The sequence below is a fragment of the Dasypus novemcinctus genome, chromosome 2 (genome assembly GCF_030445035.2).
Source record: "Dasypus novemcinctus isolate mDasNov1 chromosome 2, mDasNov1.1.hap2, whole genome shotgun sequence".
NCBI classification, from domain to species: Eukaryota; Metazoa; Chordata; class Mammalia; order Cingulata; family Dasypodidae; genus Dasypus; species Dasypus novemcinctus.
This window is the reverse complement of record NC_080674.1, coordinates 103796468-103816050: the sequence shown is the minus strand read 5'-3', so window position 1 is coordinate 103816050 and position 19583 is coordinate 103796468. Positions and strand designations below refer to the sequence as shown.

Below are 19583 nucleotides of genomic sequence, written 5' to 3'. Positions count from 1 at the left end.
ATGAACCTAACCTCTAACTTGTTTGTACAATCAAGTATCAAATTAGGACACCCAATGGCTTTCTTAGTAATCATCTGCATCCCCTTGCAATGTGTTCTTAGAGCCCTTCCGTCGTAGTTATCTCTTGGGAACTGCCTACAGACCCTGTCATCAAACCTCTTCATTTCTTGTCCAGCAGTGAGTGGGAAGCAGACATTCTAATTAATTCTCCCTCTCCTTCAAAGTGTCTTCAAGCATCCCTCTTTCAGAGGTAAGCACCATAAGTGAATTATTTTAATGTTCTTTTTATTAGTGAGAGAGTAAATCTGCAAATTAACAAATTTCAGGAAAGGAAACATAAATTATTAGAATAATAGGTGAATTCATATAGATATTTCTAGCTGTGTTAGGAGAAAATAAAGAGGATGAATACAGGAAAGAGACAAGTGTTCTAAGAACTCACTATTTGATCACAGTCAATGTGAAGAGGTGACTTTTAGAGCCACAAAAAATTAAATCTAAACTGATCATGTTTGTTCCCGAAGGAGCCAGTCCAGCTGAACAGCAAAAGTGATGACTCAAACATCCACATAGAGTTTTGGGTACCTGTATATTCCACTGGTTCTCTCCCAACCAAGGATACAGACATACATAGAATATATAAACAAACAAATAAGTAAATAAATATTTATTTATTTATTTTTAACCCAACTACCTCCTAAAAGCCTTCCTTTTTTCTGGATGTCTAGAAATTTTGTAACCATCTTGGAATTATGAGGGGAACTGACCAAGATTCTGAAGATGGCAGAGTAGAAAGATGAAAGAACTTTGATGAATTCATGACCTGTTGGAGTCACCAATTCTGTAGACACCCAATGTCAAGAATTGTTGTTATATGAAATAAGAAATATCCCTGTTATTTAAGGGAAAAACATCCATAATCTTTCCCCAACAGTGATTAGTTTTTGTTTTTAAAGATTTATTTATTTATTTATTTTTATTCCCTCCCCCTCCCCCCACATCTTGCTTGCTGCCTGCTCTCTGTGTCCATTTGCTGTGCATTCTTCTGTGTCTGCTTGTCTCCCTTATTTTCATTACATCATCTTGTTGTGCCAGCTCTCTGTGGGCATGGGCCATCAGCTCTCTGTGGGCACAGGCCAGCTTGCCTTCACAAGGAGGTCCTGAGATGAGAACCCAGGGCCTCCCATATGGTAGACAGGAGCCCAATTGATTGAGCCACAACTGCTTCCCCAACAATGATTACTTTTACTGTAACTAAACAGTTCTTCTTTATCTCCAGACTAAGCCTTAAAACCTGTTTTTGTATTCTAGCATTGCCAAGCTCCATGACCATTCCATACTCAGAGTCTGGAAAGAAAGGAATCATGCTGTGTGGAAGGGCTTGCGGTCCTCACCAGATAGGCAGCTCTATCTTCTGGTTATAGCAGGAACGTTCTCTTGTTCCACCCTGCCTCAATCTTTACTTGACAATCATACCATGTGTGTTAACACTCTCCTGACAATCTCACTGTTTCAGAAAAGCCTTGTGCCAAATAAGGATATTTTGCATTCCAACTAGAAAAAGCCAGGGCTGAAGGTAATCAACAAGGGCCTTGCAGATTTATTTCTAGCTTGAGCCATTTACCCTGTAGCTCAAGACAAGGCATTATCTGGAATGGCATTATCTGGAACAAAATTCCCTAATGTTATACAATGGGAAGGTTGGCTAGGTCTTGGAAGATTGACACCTTCTAAGGACTGGCCTGCTGCTTGCTTGAAGGCAATGAGAAAGCCAGTGGGACAGAAGAGAGCAAGATGAGAGAAGAAATAAGAATATCAGTTTAGCATCATAAGGCAGAGTTGTTAACTTTCAATACTTTTACATTTAAAATAATACTGGACTAGAATGGGTTAACATCGTCAAATTTAGCATCCTGATAACATTATTCAGTAATTAATAAACAGAACATTAAGTCTCTGACCAGCTGACTTTTAGAGTAAAATTAAAAAAAACTAAAATGCTTCAGATGCTTTTTTAAAAATTTAGCTTCCTTGTAATTATTAATATATTGAGATTTGCCATTGCTTGAAATAAAAAATTTTAATATATTTTTATTAAAGAGGTTGTGAACTTATAAAACAGTCATGCATATGTGTAGAATTCCCATACAACACCCCTCCACCAGCACACTACCTTGCTATGGAATGTTTGTTACAGATTATGAGATAATGTTATCAGTCTATTACCACTAACTATGGTCTGTAGTGTACATTTTGTATTTTTTTCCATATTCCCTATTAACACAGTACATCTTTCATATTGATGTAAGAATATTTCAGTATTGCTGTTAACTATAGCCTATAGATTACATTAATTGCATTTTTCCCATGCTTCTCCACATTCTTATCAACTTGCAATAGTGAGGTACATTTGTTCTAGTTCATAGAAGGACATTCTTGTATTTGTGCTATTAACCACAATTCTTATCCACCTCTGGGTTCACTATGTTCAGTATTTAGGTTATTCTCTAGATTTCCTTCAGTTGACCTTTACATCCCTAGACTACCCTTTTCAGCCACAATCCCATTTATACATTAGCTGAATTAGTTCTACTCACTATAATGTGCTACCATCAACTCCATCCATTTCCACACTTTTAAAAACAAGTTATTTAAAACTTCTATATACATTAAGCATAAGTACACATTCTCATCTCTACTCTTTTCTCTTAACAACCTACACTCTGGCTTTTCATTCCATGTGTTTATTCTTTGTATTTAGTTCATATTAGTGAGACCTAGCAATATTTGTCCTTTTGTGTCATCTCCAGTTATTTTAATCCTAGCAAGGGTGGCAGCCTTGGACACTTCCTTCAGGTCATATGCTAGACTGATGGCAGCCATGCAGTTGATGAAAAATTGTGAAGTTGAGGTGCCAATGGTACTCACTGGTGGAATAGACTTAGGGAAAGGAGTAGTGATAATGGTGGAATCCCTCAACCACAGCTCCCAGAGAGAAACCAGGATATTCTCTTGAGAGACAAATGTTCTTGTCATTAGTGTGATATCCATAGAGGTGGCTGTTCACTAACCAAGTGGCATTGAGCACAATGGCATAACACAATAAAGTGGCAATGAACAATCTATATTGAAAAGTTTTACCCCAAAATAACAGGCACCATTGTGGTCAGGATGAAGCACATCAGCAGTACAGTGACTTTGCAGTTTCTCCTCTGTAACTTCACCATCTTCTCAGCTTTTAGGTCAGACAAGTCTAGCAAACCACCCTTCTTTTTGATAGCTGGATATTTGTACACATCAAACCTACATGAGAGAAGAAAAGACCATGTTGGGAATTATGAGGATCAACACTTATTTCTAAAAACTGATGGTGGACACAGTGGTCTCAAGCCCATTCATAAATGTCATTCTGGAATGCCACGATGTTAACAATGAACTGGAAGACCCACAGGGGCAGATGGGCTTTATAAGCTTGGTGACTCCACAAAGAGCTCCTGCTGTCATGAACAGCACACTCATGAAATAGTAGAAAAATGCCCAGAGTTAAGTTTAGATCTGGCAAATGGTAAGAATTATGGTTCTATACAAGGCTCCCAAGGTAACAGAAACAGGTTGATGTTTCTCCAAATATATTCAAGCTTGGGTCTTCAGCTCTCCTTAATCTGGTCGCTTGGGTTATTTAAATCATTTTTCATTTCAGGGCATGTCTCTTTCCATGTGTAGGGGAATCTTCTCTAACTTGCCTGCTCCATTCTGCAGAACCCTGGAAGGAGGTCTGTGATGGTGTTAGTGGTGGTGGTTGCATAGGAGCTAGAGATCTCCTCTGGCAGTAAGTGGGCCTGCATCTGGGCTCTCTGATGCTTGGATCACTTTTCCAGGGTAGAGACTGTGGAACTGAGTTAGGGACAATAGAGACAGACACTAGATCAGAGACTGCTTTGGTGTTGTGCTAGAAAGGAACCCTTCTCTGTGCTTTGCACGCTGCATCGTATCTAAACCAACCTGCTGTGTGTGTGGCTCTCCTGAGGCTGGGGATCTAAAGCTATAGAAGGCAGGGGGTAACTATGCCCCATATTTCCTCAGACCCCTTTTATTAACTATTAACAGGGGCAAAATCATCAACCCCCCTGTTTTTTTAATGTAACATTTTAGGTTAGTGTATACACAGTGTATTGTTTTATATTCTTTTACTTTGTACCTGTGTCACCTTTATCTTTTCCCATAGTGTTTTATTGAAGGGTTTAGTTTATTTATACTTACTTCAAATACTGATATATTTGGGTTTACATTTTCCATCTTAATATTTTTCAATTTCTCCCTTTCTTTTTCTTCCCATTTTCTTCATTTTCTCTTTTTTTGTGTAAATTATAATTATAAACATTATTCCATTCTCCCCTTATGTGCTTAGTTATACATTATCCTTACATACTCTTAATAGTTACCTTAGCAATTGTTGTTGATCAACAATTTAAGCCTTGACTTTTATGATCTACTATCAGTTAAATTTAATATATTTTCTTTTCCAATCTTTTCTTTGTGTAAGCACATAGAATACTTGAAGTTCATTTATGTAGTCCTCTTTTGCTGCTATAGTTTAATCTTTCAATTTTAGATACATTTTAAATCCCACAATATATTGTTTTTATTGTTTTCTACTATTGCTATTCATTTAAAATTTACCTGATCTTCATCTTTTCTTTTGCTTTTCATCTCAACCTGCATTGCTATGATTCTATTTGCTTTCTTACTATGTTTGATGAGTGGTCAGCTATTCATTTGGAGTTATCCCTTTGAAGTTATATAACTGTCCCCTTGAAGTTAATATATCATTTTTCTTTCTAATCAGTTCAGAGTTTTATTTTTGTTTCTTTTTTCTTCATTGGTCCCGCTGCAGTGCATCTCAATGTGATTTTCCTTCTGTTTATCCTGCTTGGGTTTCGAAGATCACTTTAATTCTGTGGCATTAATCTTTTATGGGATTTGAAAAGGTCATAGCCAAAATGTTTTCAGCCATCTTTCTGTGGGGCTCACAAATGCATACCATACTCAGGAGCAGGCATGTTGACCTAGAGGGATAACACACAATCCCCCAGCAGATAAGGGGGTGTTAGTGTTCTCTTTCTCCTTTTGTCCTGAGCATAAGTAATTATTCGCTGGAGACAGTCTGATTCTGGTGTGCTTGTTTTATGACATCTAGCTCACACCCTGGTAATATTTCTAGACCTGCCAGGGAGGGGGCGAGGTTCCTGCACTATGGCACACAAACACAGGGAAGGCATGCTGCACACAGGACATTTCCCTGTGCTGGTCATGTTTGAGACCGCTGGCTATGGAGAAACAGCACCTACTATTGAATCTGATTTTGTTCTCTCTCTCTCTACATAGAGAAAATGTCTTTCCCTCTTTTCCTGGAACACTTGATTCCAGTTATATGAATGTCATTTCATTGGCTCATTTGATCTTTTCTGTGTTTTACTGGAATTTTTTCTCTTCTATCTTCTATTTCTCTTTTGTTTGCTCAATCTACTTTCAAATCCACTCATTAAATTTTAAATTAAAGTTACTGTATTTCTCATATTTAGAATTTCCTAAGTTCATTTTTTCTCTTCCTTTATAGATGCAAGTTCTCTAAGTCCCCATGTTTGTTTGTTTTTCTTTCTTCCCTCAGATATATTAATCACAGTGAGTTAAAATGCTGTCTGATAACTCTAATATCGTTATAATCTGAGTTTATTTCTATAGCCTGATTTTTTTTTCTTTTCAATTTCTGTCATTTTGATAACATCTCCTGGCAATCCTAAAGTTTTTAATTTAATGTCAGCATTATGACCGAAAAATTTTACAGCTTCTGTGTGATGTTATATTCCTCTATTGTCTGTTTACTTTAGTTCCAGATTGCAGTTAGAGTAGGAGATACTTTATTTGGTTCACAAAAGGAAGGAATAGTTCAGACTTTGTGAAGGTTAGTCAATTTTCTGTTGGGTCTTACTCATAAGACATAACGCTTCAAGTATGTCAACTGAATGGCTGGGTTGTTAATCAGAAATTTTCTTGCTGGAAGGTCTTGAACTTTGATTTTTATCTCCTTAGGACTATGAAATTCTTGTAGACTCTTTGAACTTTTAATTCTCTTCATTATAGATTTCTTTTCATATTGTCAGCATGGTGTTGATATAACTGTTTTGCATAGGTAATCCTAGTTTACCTCTTTTTCTTAATATAAATATCAAGAAGTTCCCCCATTTGTGATTGAAAGTGTTTTGGTTGGGATCAGAAGTGGGCAAACTTTTTCTGTGAAAAGTCAAATCATAAATATTTTAGACTGCAGGTTGTATGGTCTCTGTTGCAACTACTCCATTCTACTACTGAAGTACAAAAATATCCTTAGACAATACATGCATGAACAAGTATGTCTTTATTCCAAAAATAAAAAACTTTACAATAACAGGTGGTGGGCCAGATTTGACATTTTAACTGTAGTTTGCTGATACCTTACCTTAGATCATTAATTACATGTTCCCTCAATTTCTTAGCCTTTGCCTCATGAGTTTAGGAAATGGCTAATACATTAAGGAATAAAGAAGTGCATAATGTCAGGCCCATTTCTCTGCAGCCTAATTTTCCACAAGGTCTTGTTCCTCCAATATTAGCTCCCTTTGTAGCCTTGAATTCCAAATACATATTCTCCTTGCCCCACAGGATCACAAAACTTATAAACCACTCTTTCTGTGTTCACTAAATTTTCTGCTGTTATTAATCAGTATATACCTGGAGAGAAAAGTAACAGAGAATGTCAGTCAACACTTTTGGTTTTTGCTGGAATTTTGGCCCTTTAAAATTGTGGCTGCCTTGGTTGATCTCTATTACCTTCAAAGAGCTGTTTTTAGTATTTCTTATAGCTTTTATTCATATTCTTGAAGAGACAAGTTTGTCTATTAAAAGCTAATATATCATAGTGAGAAATGGAAATCTTCCAAGGGAGAATATAAAAAGCATCCTGAGTAATTCAACAAATTACAAAAGTGGAAAAATCAAATAATGATGAAATAGCATAAGTAGTAAGCTTTGAATAAGGTAGTAGAGTTAAAATCCGGTATATCAAGTGCTATACTCTATTAAGAAAACTTTTCAAACTTGCAAATATTATGAAATAAAATCTGAATATTAGAATGACATGTTATGTTTTTGATGGAAACATTAATTCAACAAAATTGTCATCTGTCTCTGAATTATAAATTAATGCAATTTCCATTGGATTCATGACAAAAGTTAATTAAGTTAATTAATCTTTTTGAAAAATAAATGCCTCCTGAGAATAGCCAAGATAATTGTAACAAAGAAGAATAGTTATATATATTAGTCTTATAAGATACTAAAATAATATAAAATCATTTGAACTAAAAATTGTTATTGTTATAAAAAAAGAAAAATCCAAGAGTAGAATAAACTAGAGAAAAAATATATCCCAACATTTATAGAAATTTTATGTTTGATAATACTGTTTTATAATTTAGTGGGAATGCAATGATCCACATGTGTTGACCCAACTGGCATTTCACATGGAAGGAAATAAATAGACTATTGTTTCATACAACTTACAAAAATAAATTTCAGATGAACTAATTCTAAGTGTAAATATAAATTTTAATTAAAAAAATTAAGCATCTTGTAATAAGATGTAAGAGATTAAATGAATAGCCTATTGGTTGGGAAAAACTTTAATGATGAATCTTTCACCAGAAAACCAAAAACTGAGAGGGGAAAAAGGTGCATATATTTGGCAAGATGATTTAAAAAAAACAAAATCTCCTGTATCACAAAGTATACCTTAAATAAAATTAATATACCTATAAATGATTAAGGCAAAAATTTGCAACTGAATTAACATTTATAATATACACTGGCCATAAATTCTGGAATTTAGATAGGAAATAGATATACTAGAGATTATTGATATTATGTTACATTATATGATATTTCCAATGCATTTTCTTTCATTAGCAACACTTACTGTTGCCACTAAAAGAGTGAAATATCATATATCATTAGTAGAAACACAAAAGTTAAATGGAAAATCTATTAAAATATGTATATTCAATATTTTCTCTGTAAATATACATTGTGGAAATAAAAACCTCACTAGAAGAATCTTTGTTGTAACAGTGTTGTCAGAAAAACTGAAATAATATGAAGGAATGTTAATCTATTTTAAAAAGTTTGAATAAAATATGGTGTATCCAAACTATGAAACATGTGAAGGCATTACCATCTGATATATTAATTTAAAACTGTAACATAAAGAAAGGTAGATTAATATCATCACATTTTTGTAAAACGAGGAAATATAAAAATATATTTGCAACCCTATTTATGTTTTATGTGATTTTATAAGCGTAGAAAAACAATAGAGAAGAATGCATATTAATTTACTTGAATGTAAGTGTAGCCAGGGGAGGTAGCCCAGAAAAGGTGAGATGATCAAGGTAGCCCATACTGACAGAACTCAATAATAGAGTCCCTGTACATAAGTTTCTGAAAAGGGGTAACAAAAATGCAAATAACTTAAGAGAAGATGGGTAAAAAAAAAAAATACCTCAGCATACACTGGGAGCCATAAGTCCTCTGTGGGACATGACATGCTCTTGCAAGGTAAAATAACTAGTCCCTCTTCTATACTCATAAAAAGCTCCTGAAAGCCTTGCTGTTCAAACTGTGGATCATTCAAGAGTAGCATCAGCATTTCACCTGGGAACTTGTTAGAGAAGCAGCTATCTGGCACTACCCAGAATTATTGAATCAGAATATATATATATAACCAAGATTCCCAGATGATTGGTATACACATTAAAAGTTTAGAAGTAATAACTTAGTGTATAAAGCATGGACTGAAATCAAAACCCCCCGTGTGTATTTCTATTCGGTACTACATAAGTTTGCATGTAAAAGTGTGATCAGTTCTTACTTCAATATTTTTTAAATAGACAAAACCCATTTTAGTGAAAACAGAAACAGTAAACTTAATAATTACACTTTGACAGACATCGGTGGGGACACATAACAATAGTTATCTAATTATTGTATGGAAAACATATAATACTTATAACTGAAGTTATTAGAGCCTCAGTTCCCACAAATTCAAAATACAATCTTAATGTAAGAACTAGCTGTTTCATTGGACTGTCATCACGACCAAAAATACATACAAAAGTAATTTGAATATTGAGAAGTTTTATATACATGTAAAGACGTTGTTATTATCCTTGGGGTTTTTATTAAATGCACACATTTTTTTTTCTACTTTAGTGTTTTTAAAATTGAGATTTCCCAGAGGGTCATAGAAGAGTTTTAGGCAACCATGAAAACTGGAAACATTAAATATTATATAATTATGACCATACATTTACAGATTCTTAAAAGTTTTGCCTTCAACTCTATCTTCTAGTTTTTACGATCTGGTAAATGCAACACCGCCTTTAAAAGTATTTTTAGGTTTTTATTATTTATAAATATATGAACATGAAATGCATTATATACCATTGTAATTTAGGTCATTTCAACAGAAGGAATTCATATATTTGAATGATAAAATTATGTGATATGTGATTTTGAATGTGTCAATAAAAATAAAATGAATCACATTTCAAAATATAAACTTCTTTAATAGTAAATGAAATAATTTTTAAATTTATGAGTCAGCTATGAACAATATTAGTCTCATTGTAAAGACTTCTTTATGTATAAATGGTCCTTTTTTCTTTTTATCTCTTTCAAAAGAGTATTATCATTACATACCTGATTGACATTAAAAAATGTCAAATTTTTTGACAGTTCCAAGAACTGTCAAAAACTGAATTAAAATCATTTTAGTGGATCCAAAAGAGATGTGAATAAATACATAGCAGTTTACAGAAAGGGGACTATCACATAAATTCTATAATAGCAGCTGCTATAAAACTGACCAAAGAAGCAGCCAAAAGGAACAAACAAATAATAACAACAAAGATCCGCATTGAAACAGTTATTCTGAAAGAGAAAGGATAAGGAAGACATGCAGATTTGCAACAGAGTTAATTAGAAAACTTACTGAGTGAGGAAGGAGAGGGAACAGAATCTTTCAACATATCTGTTAATTCTGAATTTCAGTAAAAAGTTGGTGAAATGAAGGAACTAGGAAAGAAAATCGAAAAAGTGTTAAAACTGAAGGTAGGATGCAAGTACCAAATAAACAAGTACACAGTAACCTTGAAGGCAAAGCTGGCTACCCTAATAGAATTCACAAACTTAAAAAAATTCCATTCAATCTTAGTTAACAATAAAGGACAGTCCCAAAGGTATTTACTAAGCATTGAAGGATGGAATTCTACTTACATAAATTGCTAGAGATGCTTTTTGTGATACAAAGCCTTTATTTTCATGGTGTCTTCATATTCACGAGATCTGACTTAGTGTCAGCCATCAGGTACATCCTCAAGGCAGCGGGATGGAGGATGTAGAAGAAAAGGAGAAGACTTTTTCATTTAAGGATGTGCTCCAGAAATTGCAGACACTACTTTCAACTACATTTCATTGGCTAGAACCTAGTCACATGGCAAAAACCATGCTTTAATAAATTCTGGTACACATAGTCTTTATTTAGGATAGTGATATGCTTAGCTAATATCAGGGATTCTATCACCATATGAAAACAAAGAACAGATTTTGGGCTAAAATAGCAAAAGGATCTTAGGGGAGTGAATCTAAATCTCAAAATGCAGATGGAGAAAACAGCATCTGTAGAAGCTTGTTGTCTAGTAAACTACTTTAGAGAGCAGTAGAATCAACACTAGAACCCACAGAAAGTGTTTTTTGTATCAGTTATATTTCTCATTGTCTTTGGTACTGATTAGTTTTAAGGGAAAAAATTTAGAACTGGAAAATGGAAACATTTCTCCGTAATAACTGATGATGCTGATGTGAATATGAGAAATTGATGTTTGTGAAATAGCCAATTTTTATATTTTGCTTTATGTCTAGACTTTTTTTTTTTTTTTTTTGCCACAATTCTAGGCTAGCCTCTTCTGGCATCATAATATAATTCATTCTATTTGGCTTTTAGAAATAGAACTTTCAACTTATATGCATAATTAGAGCATGAATACTGATGCCTTATGCATGAAAATATGTAGATTAAAAAAAAAAGAGGATGTTACATTTACTACGTGACTTACTTTTAAAACTTAAATATACCACATTAAAATAATATTTTATAAGTTTGTCCTGTGCCTACACGTACATCTACACACATGTATTTGGTTTAATTTACCTCTCTATATTATACCATTTTATCAAGAATAACTTTACTCAACTTTACTTAACTTGGGCAATGGGATGAACATTTCTACTCTTACTCAGAACTACAGTGGGGTTCCTATCTCTCTCTGGTTGTCTGCAGAGTTGTAGGAATAATGACAGTGGAAAGAGAATATTCTTGGTTTGTTATTGTGAGTTTTGGAATAAGGGCAAATCTATTCAGAGATAAAGCAGACATCTCTATTTGGGTTGGATTGAAAACAGATTTTTTTTTTTTTTTAGCCAACTGAAAGCACAGATTTCACAGATTTACCATGGGGTTCCTGGTTTCCACTGTTGGTCAGTGAAAAATATCTTTGTTTTAAAGACTCACTTCCTAGAGTAAATCTTCTATTTCAGTATATCACTCCTAAAATGAAATTATATTCATTGAAATGCATAAGATATTAAGGAATTAATAATAATATCTTAGCACAACTAGTAAATCAATTCTCTTAAACGATGGACAAATATTTACAAAGAACATTGGAGTTCAGAAGGATCCAAAGTTATGTGCCAAATCCAGGGAAGGAAATCCTGTGTGGGATGACACAGTGGTTATCATGGCAATTATTTGATGTCAGAGAAGCAGTCACAGAAGGATATTGTAGTACATATACAGTGTTTCATGGAAAAACTTTATTACAGTTTTGTGTAAGACATTTCAATGCAAGTGAAAATGAAACACATGCCTCTATCTTCTTTCTTCTTTTGCCTAACATAAAACAACAGATGATTTTTTTGGCAGATGCATATGAGCCAAGCTCTGAGGCATGGGCCATAGATTCTCATTTAATACAAATAATACAGTTTCCAAAATCATGTATTTCTTTGTCGGCAGATAAGGGCACATGGGGTTTCTTGGGATTTAGAAAAGATAGTGGAAAACATGTTTATTAAAATGTTTATATTAAAGTGAAAAACAAAATTATACTACTTGAGTATTTTCTTACCCCTTAAATGAAATGGCTGGATTTGATAATTCCCAAGATCCTGAAAATTTTTTCATCACAGATCTAACTTTATGGCCTTCAGAAAATTATTTAAATAGCTATTGAGTAGAGCAGATGTGGCTCCAGCAGTTGAGTGCCTGCTTCCCAAATGGGAGGTCATGGGTTCAGTTTCTGGCGCCTCCTAAAAACAAAACAAAAAACAAACAACAAGCAAAAAAACAACTCGGGGGCAGATGTTGCTTAGGGTTTGAGCTCTCTCTTCCCACATATGAGGTCCTGGGTTCAATACCTGGACCTGGTACCTCAAAAAAATAAAAATAAAAATAAAAATAAAAATAAAAATAAAAATAAAAATAAAAATAAAATAAATAGCTATTGACCTTAACTCTTCATATTGTACAATGAAGTAAAGTATTGACACCTAATTTTTTAGATACCCTCCAGCTTCCAAAAAAACATATTTTTAAAGAGTTGGGACTATAACTTTAGAATATCGTTTGGATTTTCCTAGTATTTTATTGTCTTTCTGTAAAATTCTTCTCATAGAGTAAAGATGATGGTTGAAGGATAATATATTTTATAGGATGTTGCAAAAACATCACATTTCAGTTGATTTGGGAAAAATACATGAAACATGTTAAAGAGGAGAAATCTGTTTTGCAAGGAATACATGGCTCAATAAAAGGAATATTAACTAGCGCTATAAAGCCTGAAATTCAAGTTTTGCCATTTCTAGATTTCCTCTTTGAGAGGGAGTGATATGGGATGCATAGAGAAAAATAGTCTGGAGCATAAGCCCTGGAGCCCAACTGCTTGGATTTAAATCCAGGTTTGAACTTTTATTAGCTCTTTGCCCATGGGTAAATGTCTCAGTTTCCTGGCTGTGATCACAAATAACATTACATGGGTTGGATTAAATAACAGGTATTTATTGGCTCATGGTTTGGTGATAGGAGAAATCCAAAATCATAGCATTGGCATGTTGATGCTTACTCCCCAAACATTGTGGTATTCTGTGGCTGCTGCTAGCAGTCATTTTGTCCTTGGCTTTTCTGTTGCTTCCTGATGTCCTCTCGTTTCTCTTCCAGGTTCCGTTAACTTCCAGCTTCTATTCCTCTGTGGTGGTTTTCTCCACATGGTGCTCTCTATAAGGCCTGCAGCAATAGGATTAAGACCCATCCTAACTCAGTTGACCACAAGCTAAATAAAGATAACATTTTCCAAAGGTCCTATTTACAATGGGTTTACGATCACAGTAAGATGTCTTTTTCTGGGTACATAAATTAAGTCTACCACAGTAAGGTTATTTTATTTGTACCTCAGTTCTGTCACGTATAAAACAGGGATTACAAGGATTAAATGATTTACTATGAGTGTAGTGCTTAGAAGAGTACCTAGTACTGACAACGTAATACTATCTTTGTTTTGTTTTATTCCTCATTCCTGAACTACTAACACAGCATTTCTTTTTTTTTTTTAAGATTTATTTATTTATTTCTCTCCCCTTCCCCCCACCCCAGTTGTCTGTTCTCTGTGTTGATTTGCTGCATGTTCTTCTTTTGTCTGCTTTTTGTCGTTGTCAGCGGCACGGGAATCTGTGTCTCTCTTTGTTGCGTCGTCATTTTGCCGTTTCAGCTCTCCATGTGTGCGGCGCCATTCCTGGGCAGGCTGAACTTTGTTTCAAACTGGGCAGCTCTCCTTATGGGGCACACTCCTTGCACGTGGGGCTCCTCTACGCAGGGGACACCCCTGTGTGGCAGGGCATTCCTTGCACACGTTAGCACTGTGCGTGGGCCAGCTCCACACGGGTCAAGGAGGCCCAGGGTTTGAACCATGGACCTCCCATGTGGTGGACGGACGCCCTAACCACTTGGCCAAGTCCACTGCCTAACATAGTATTTTAAAGTAGAAAAGACATTTACCATTCAAAAGAAATGCTGAGACAACTTAGTCAATGTCCTTCTCTTTAGATATAATTTCAAAAATATTTTCAAAAGTACAAAACTTCTTTTATATTAGAGCTTCATTGTGCTGGTGTTGGAGGAGAAGAGACAATGGGTCAGATTTTATCATAAATTTCTTAAAATGCAATTATTAAATTTCAGGAGTCTTAAGAGACAAGAGTTGAGTCTCTAGACATAGGGAAAGCAGTATGTAGCAAGGTCATCACTTGGGAGAGGGAGAGCATCAGCAACCTGGCAATAGGATGGGGCCAAGGTAAAGAACTGTCCAGCAAAACACTCTATATGGAAAGGGATTACCAATGAACTTTACTGTTAATAATGCCTGATGGTCAGTTTAAAGTTGTATTTTGATCTATAATTACCATCTGTCTATAACAGCTGAGAAAAAAAACTATTAAATACAGTTGAAGCTTGAGGAGAACAGGACTGACTGCATTTTACCTTTCACCCTCCACTCTGCAGTTAGAATGGGGGCAGTGAACAGAAGCATGGTGTGAAAATGAAAAGACCTTTACCCAGGTGGTTGAGATTTGAGCTAGGGCAACAATTGAGAACAATAAGTGAGAGACAGCCATGAGGAACTGAAATATTTCTGCCTGCCCTCCCCCAACTAACCATGTTCAACCTGGAAACCTAGGGAAATATTTAGGAGGTTGCTAAAGTCTAGGTATTTTCTTTTGGTAATGAAGAAAAAGTTAATAATAGACATGAAGGACATACAAGGTCTTACATAAAGTAGATATAGTTTTTTAAAAATGAATTTTTCTAAAGCAAACTACTTCAAATATCGTATTTTAGAAGCCTTTCCTTTCTAGAATATAAGCTCCATTAGAAGAAGGTTTAGTCCATTTTTTTTTCAACTGCTGTAACCTCCATCCTGAAACATTGCCTGACCCAAAATAAGGGCCCATCAAATATCTGTAAATGAATGAATGCATGAATAGAGACTTTATAATATCTCCAAGTAATTGATTTCTCTTTACAATTTCATAGGAGCTTTTTAATAATAGAATAGCAATTTATGCTGCAGTACATAAATATTTATCAATATTTTAAAAATATTGAAATGTTGAAATATCTTTCAGCAGCGCAATTTTTCAGAATTTATGTTTCAGAAATAACTATTTACCTCTCTTTGCATTAGTATGTACTTTTTAAATGTTTTATGTAATTAAATCACATTAAAAATTGAGGGACTGTGGAATTTTGCAGAATATGAAGAAAGAATTCTTTTAAGTAAAGAATATTTTGTGAAGCAAATAATTCAGCTTTCATTTTTGCTTGAATATTTAAATTTTACTATAGTCTTTAAAATGAGTCATTGCGCTGTTTCTCTTTCTCTGTGGAGGCTGATGCTTCTGCCACAGTAAACTGGGCAGAAATTTAAGAACTTTATCAGAAAACAACTACAAAAATGAATGTTTTTCAAGGAAACTGGACTGTGTTTCTTTTTTGTAGCCCAGCCAGGATTAGTTAACACTAAGGAAATGAGACAATATTTCTGTTGTTCACACATGCCACATTTGCCATAAGCAGTAAAACTTTATATCAGCAACAACAGAATTTGGCGTGGCCTTTCTAACTCAGACTCTCAGCAGCATGGTGAACCCGCAAAAGAAATGGGATAATAGAGCAGCTAGAGTTATATCTTGCCAGGACCAGCATTTAAAACTGTAACTAGAAAAAAATATTTTCTCTCATTTACATGCATGTTGATAATTAGGCTCAAGGAAATGAAGTGCATAGAATGAAAATTGAGATTTTGTTTTTTAATGTGAGCTTGTTTGATACCAACTTTAACTCTTCTAACAGATGGATTCTTTTTTGGCAGATGATTATGCAAACTGTTCCTTTCGTTCCTGTCTACTGTAATGTATTCTATAAACACATTGAAGTACTGTGCTCCTCTGAGTCCTCAGTGCTTGGGAATGTATTAGCACTACAGAGATTTGGATGACAGGATTAAAAAGGGTCTGAGAGTAGAAGCCGGAAGAATACTTGTGTGATTGCTTTGGTTCTGCTAAGGGTCCTGCTAGATGATAACGTGGCTCCCTTGAAATTTTACATAAGACATTTTCATGTTAATGTAAAAGAAGTGAGCCCACAGATAATAGAGGAAATTCCCAAAAAGCAAAAAGCAAATTTAAATATATTTTTTTAAATGAGTGTTTTAACAGATACTGGAAAACTAATACAGTGTCCAGGCAAATTTAAAATTTATTACAAGCACTTGCAAGCATTACACTGTCTCTCATGACCTAATTATCAGGGTCTTATTTCTTTATTACTTAATAATTTTATAATGATTGCCCTAATATATTAATCAATTGATAGTACTTCTGCAATCAACTGATAGAATACCTGACTCAGTAGTTCTTTTGCAAACCAAACTTTAGTGGGAATTTTTATAAGGAAATCCTACCAAAACCAAAAAAAAAAAACAAACTGAAACTAAAAAAAAAAGAATAATCTAAATTTTAGGACAGAAAAGTGGATCATTTCAACAGAACCACAAAGAGCATGTGTTAGTCAAACAGGTCTGGACAGTATTGAAGTTACCACATGGTACATTCAGAAGGGTGATGGAATGCAAACTTACTCACTGGTCTTCTAGCCTACCTAAAATTCTGAAATGTCTCACTAGGGATATTTTAAGAACCTTAAGACATAGTCATTAGCTGAAATTTTAGGGAATTTTGAAGAAGAGGAGATAAAGATGAAAGATTTACTGATATCAATTCAATAACTTCTTGGCAAAGTCACATAGGATACCTAGGGGTTACAAAAGAGAGTAAAGGACCACATCCTCCACATTCCATATATTTGGCTTATTGTTTGAAAATTAGATTTTTTGTTAAAATAGGCTATAATCTTTGACCTTCTAACAATTAAAGCCATATATAGCAAAGGTTGTAGATGATTCTGGGCAAGAACAGTGATGATAGCAATTGTGTCCTGGGTTATTTCAAAGGCAGTGGGAGAAAGCATGTATGTATGTATGTATGTGTGTGTGTGAGTGTGTGTAGTCTAACTCAAAATGTTGTGTGAGGTTACTTACCATGGAAAGCAAACAAAAATGAAAGACAGCCATTCCATGATAGATACTGAAGATACAACTGTGGCTACATATTGGATGGTTTCTCGTGATATTGATGTTTCCAACTAATCACCACACTTTTAATCATATCAATTCAAATTATGTCAGTTAGTTTTTGATTAACTAAACTGACATTACTGGTATTTGAGTATTCAATCTCTAGAACATCATTGTGAGCAACTGATTTTTGAAATCTGGTTCAGTTACAACCTAGTTTATTTAGTGACTCAATATTGAGGATAAAACGGAGGATCAAGAGGAGGAATGTATGAGTTTCTAGTATACTCTACCTGTGTTATCATATAATTGGATCTCTTTTATTTTGAAGTTAATAGAATAGAACTAATCATTCATTTATTTGGTAAATATGTATTAAGCACCTGTATATTGAGGTATTGACTAGGTTAAAGAAATAGAGCACAGAAAAGGGTAAACAAATTTCCTTATTGGATGAAGCCTGTATTATAATTGGCATGTGTCTCAGTTTTTAAAATCACAAATACCAAACAATGGGATGACTTAAACAATAAGAATTTATTGGTTCATGATTTTTAGGTGAGAAGAAATCCAAACTCTAGATACTGGTACGGCTTGCTTCATTCAAGGCTATAGCATTCTGGTGGAGGCTGATGGCACTCCTTGGGGTTTCTTGGCTTTCCTGTTACATGGCAATGTCCTCTCCTTTCCCTTCCAACTTTCCACTGATTTTCAGCTTCTAGCTTCTTCCTATGGCTTTCTATTTTTAAGTCCTCCAATAAGCCAGATTAAGATCCACCCTGCTTCAGTTGGCTGTTTCTTAACTAAATATAATATGTTTAAAATGTCTTATTTACAGTAGGTTTGCACTCAGAGTGATGCAGATTAAGATTAAGAACATGATTTTTGGAGGTACATAAATCAATCTACCACAGACTGAATATGGGTATACAGATTCTAAACACTTAAAGAAACAAACAAACAATAAGATATAATGTGCTGGATTTGAGAATGTAAGAACTCACTGAAACTCAGAAGAATTTTTATGATACAGCATTTAAGTCAGTACTGAATGATGAACATGAGCTAGCCCTGCAAGGAGACTTACAAAATGTGGTAAAAAATATTAGTCTACTCATTCAATAGACTCAACAAACTTCAAGTAGGAATCTCAAAGACTTATCCAGACACAGCATAAACTGCTGAAAGAAAAACAGACTTGAAATCAGAAAGGAAAAAACTATTTATCACAATGACCCTCAATAATATTTATTGTTAACATTTTCAAAGTGCTGAAAGAAAACAAAAATAATAAAACTGCCAACTAGACATCTATATTCATAAAAATATTGTTCTTTAATAAAGGAGAAATTAAGACGGTCCCAAGTAAACAAAAACTGGGAGAATTTGTCTCTAGTATATCTGCCTTAAAAGAAATACTAAATAGGGTACTAATCCCTAATACCAAAGAACTCAAATCCACACAAAGGAAAAAGAATACTGGTTAAGGTAACTACATTGGTAAATATTCTTCTCTTAGTGAGAAGATTACTGCTAAATGCATAATGATAACACTGTAATGAAGATCTTATAATGTATAGAGATGCATTTTGTATTGGAATAGTAATGCTAAGTATGGGAGAAGGAATAGAGCTATATTAGCTCATAGTTTTTGTTAATTACTGAAATTAAATTAATAGAAATATGAATTAGATTATTTTAAGTTATGACATTTGTATTCTCTAGGGCAACCACTGAGAAAGTAAATTTTAAACACATATTTAAAAAATAACAAGAGGTGTAAAGTTGTACTTTAGAAAGTATAACAAAAAAGAAGGTAGCAATTGAAGAACAGAGGAATGAGAAATGCATAAGACAGAAAGCAAATAGAAAAATGACAGGTGTAAATATTACTTTAATAATAATTACATTAAATATTAAAGAATTAAGCTCTACAATAATAAGGTAGAGATATCAGAAAGCATTAAAAATGATTCAGCTATATTCTATATAAGATAGATGCATAGCTGGCACTCTGCTTGCCATGTGCGTACAGGCTTGCTACGCAGGCATGCTTTCTCTTTTTCTTTTTTACCAGGAGGCCCCAGGGATGGAACCTAGGTCCTCCCATATGGTAGGTGGAAGCCCTATCACTTGAGCCATATCTGCTTCCCAAGATGCATTTTAGATTCAAAGACACTAATAGGTTGAAAAAAAAAAAAAAAGAAATGGAAAGAAAACCAGAAATGATCAGTAGTGGCTTTA

The 19583-nt window shown here is 34.2% G+C and overlaps 1 pseudogene; it reads right to left on the bottom strand.

The window, feature by feature from the left end:
• Positions 1–2757: 2757 nt before the first annotated feature.
• On the bottom strand, positions 2758–3860 carry LOC101426086 (stearoyl-CoA desaturase-like; annotated as a pseudogene).
• Positions 3861–19583: the final 15723 nt, after the last annotated feature.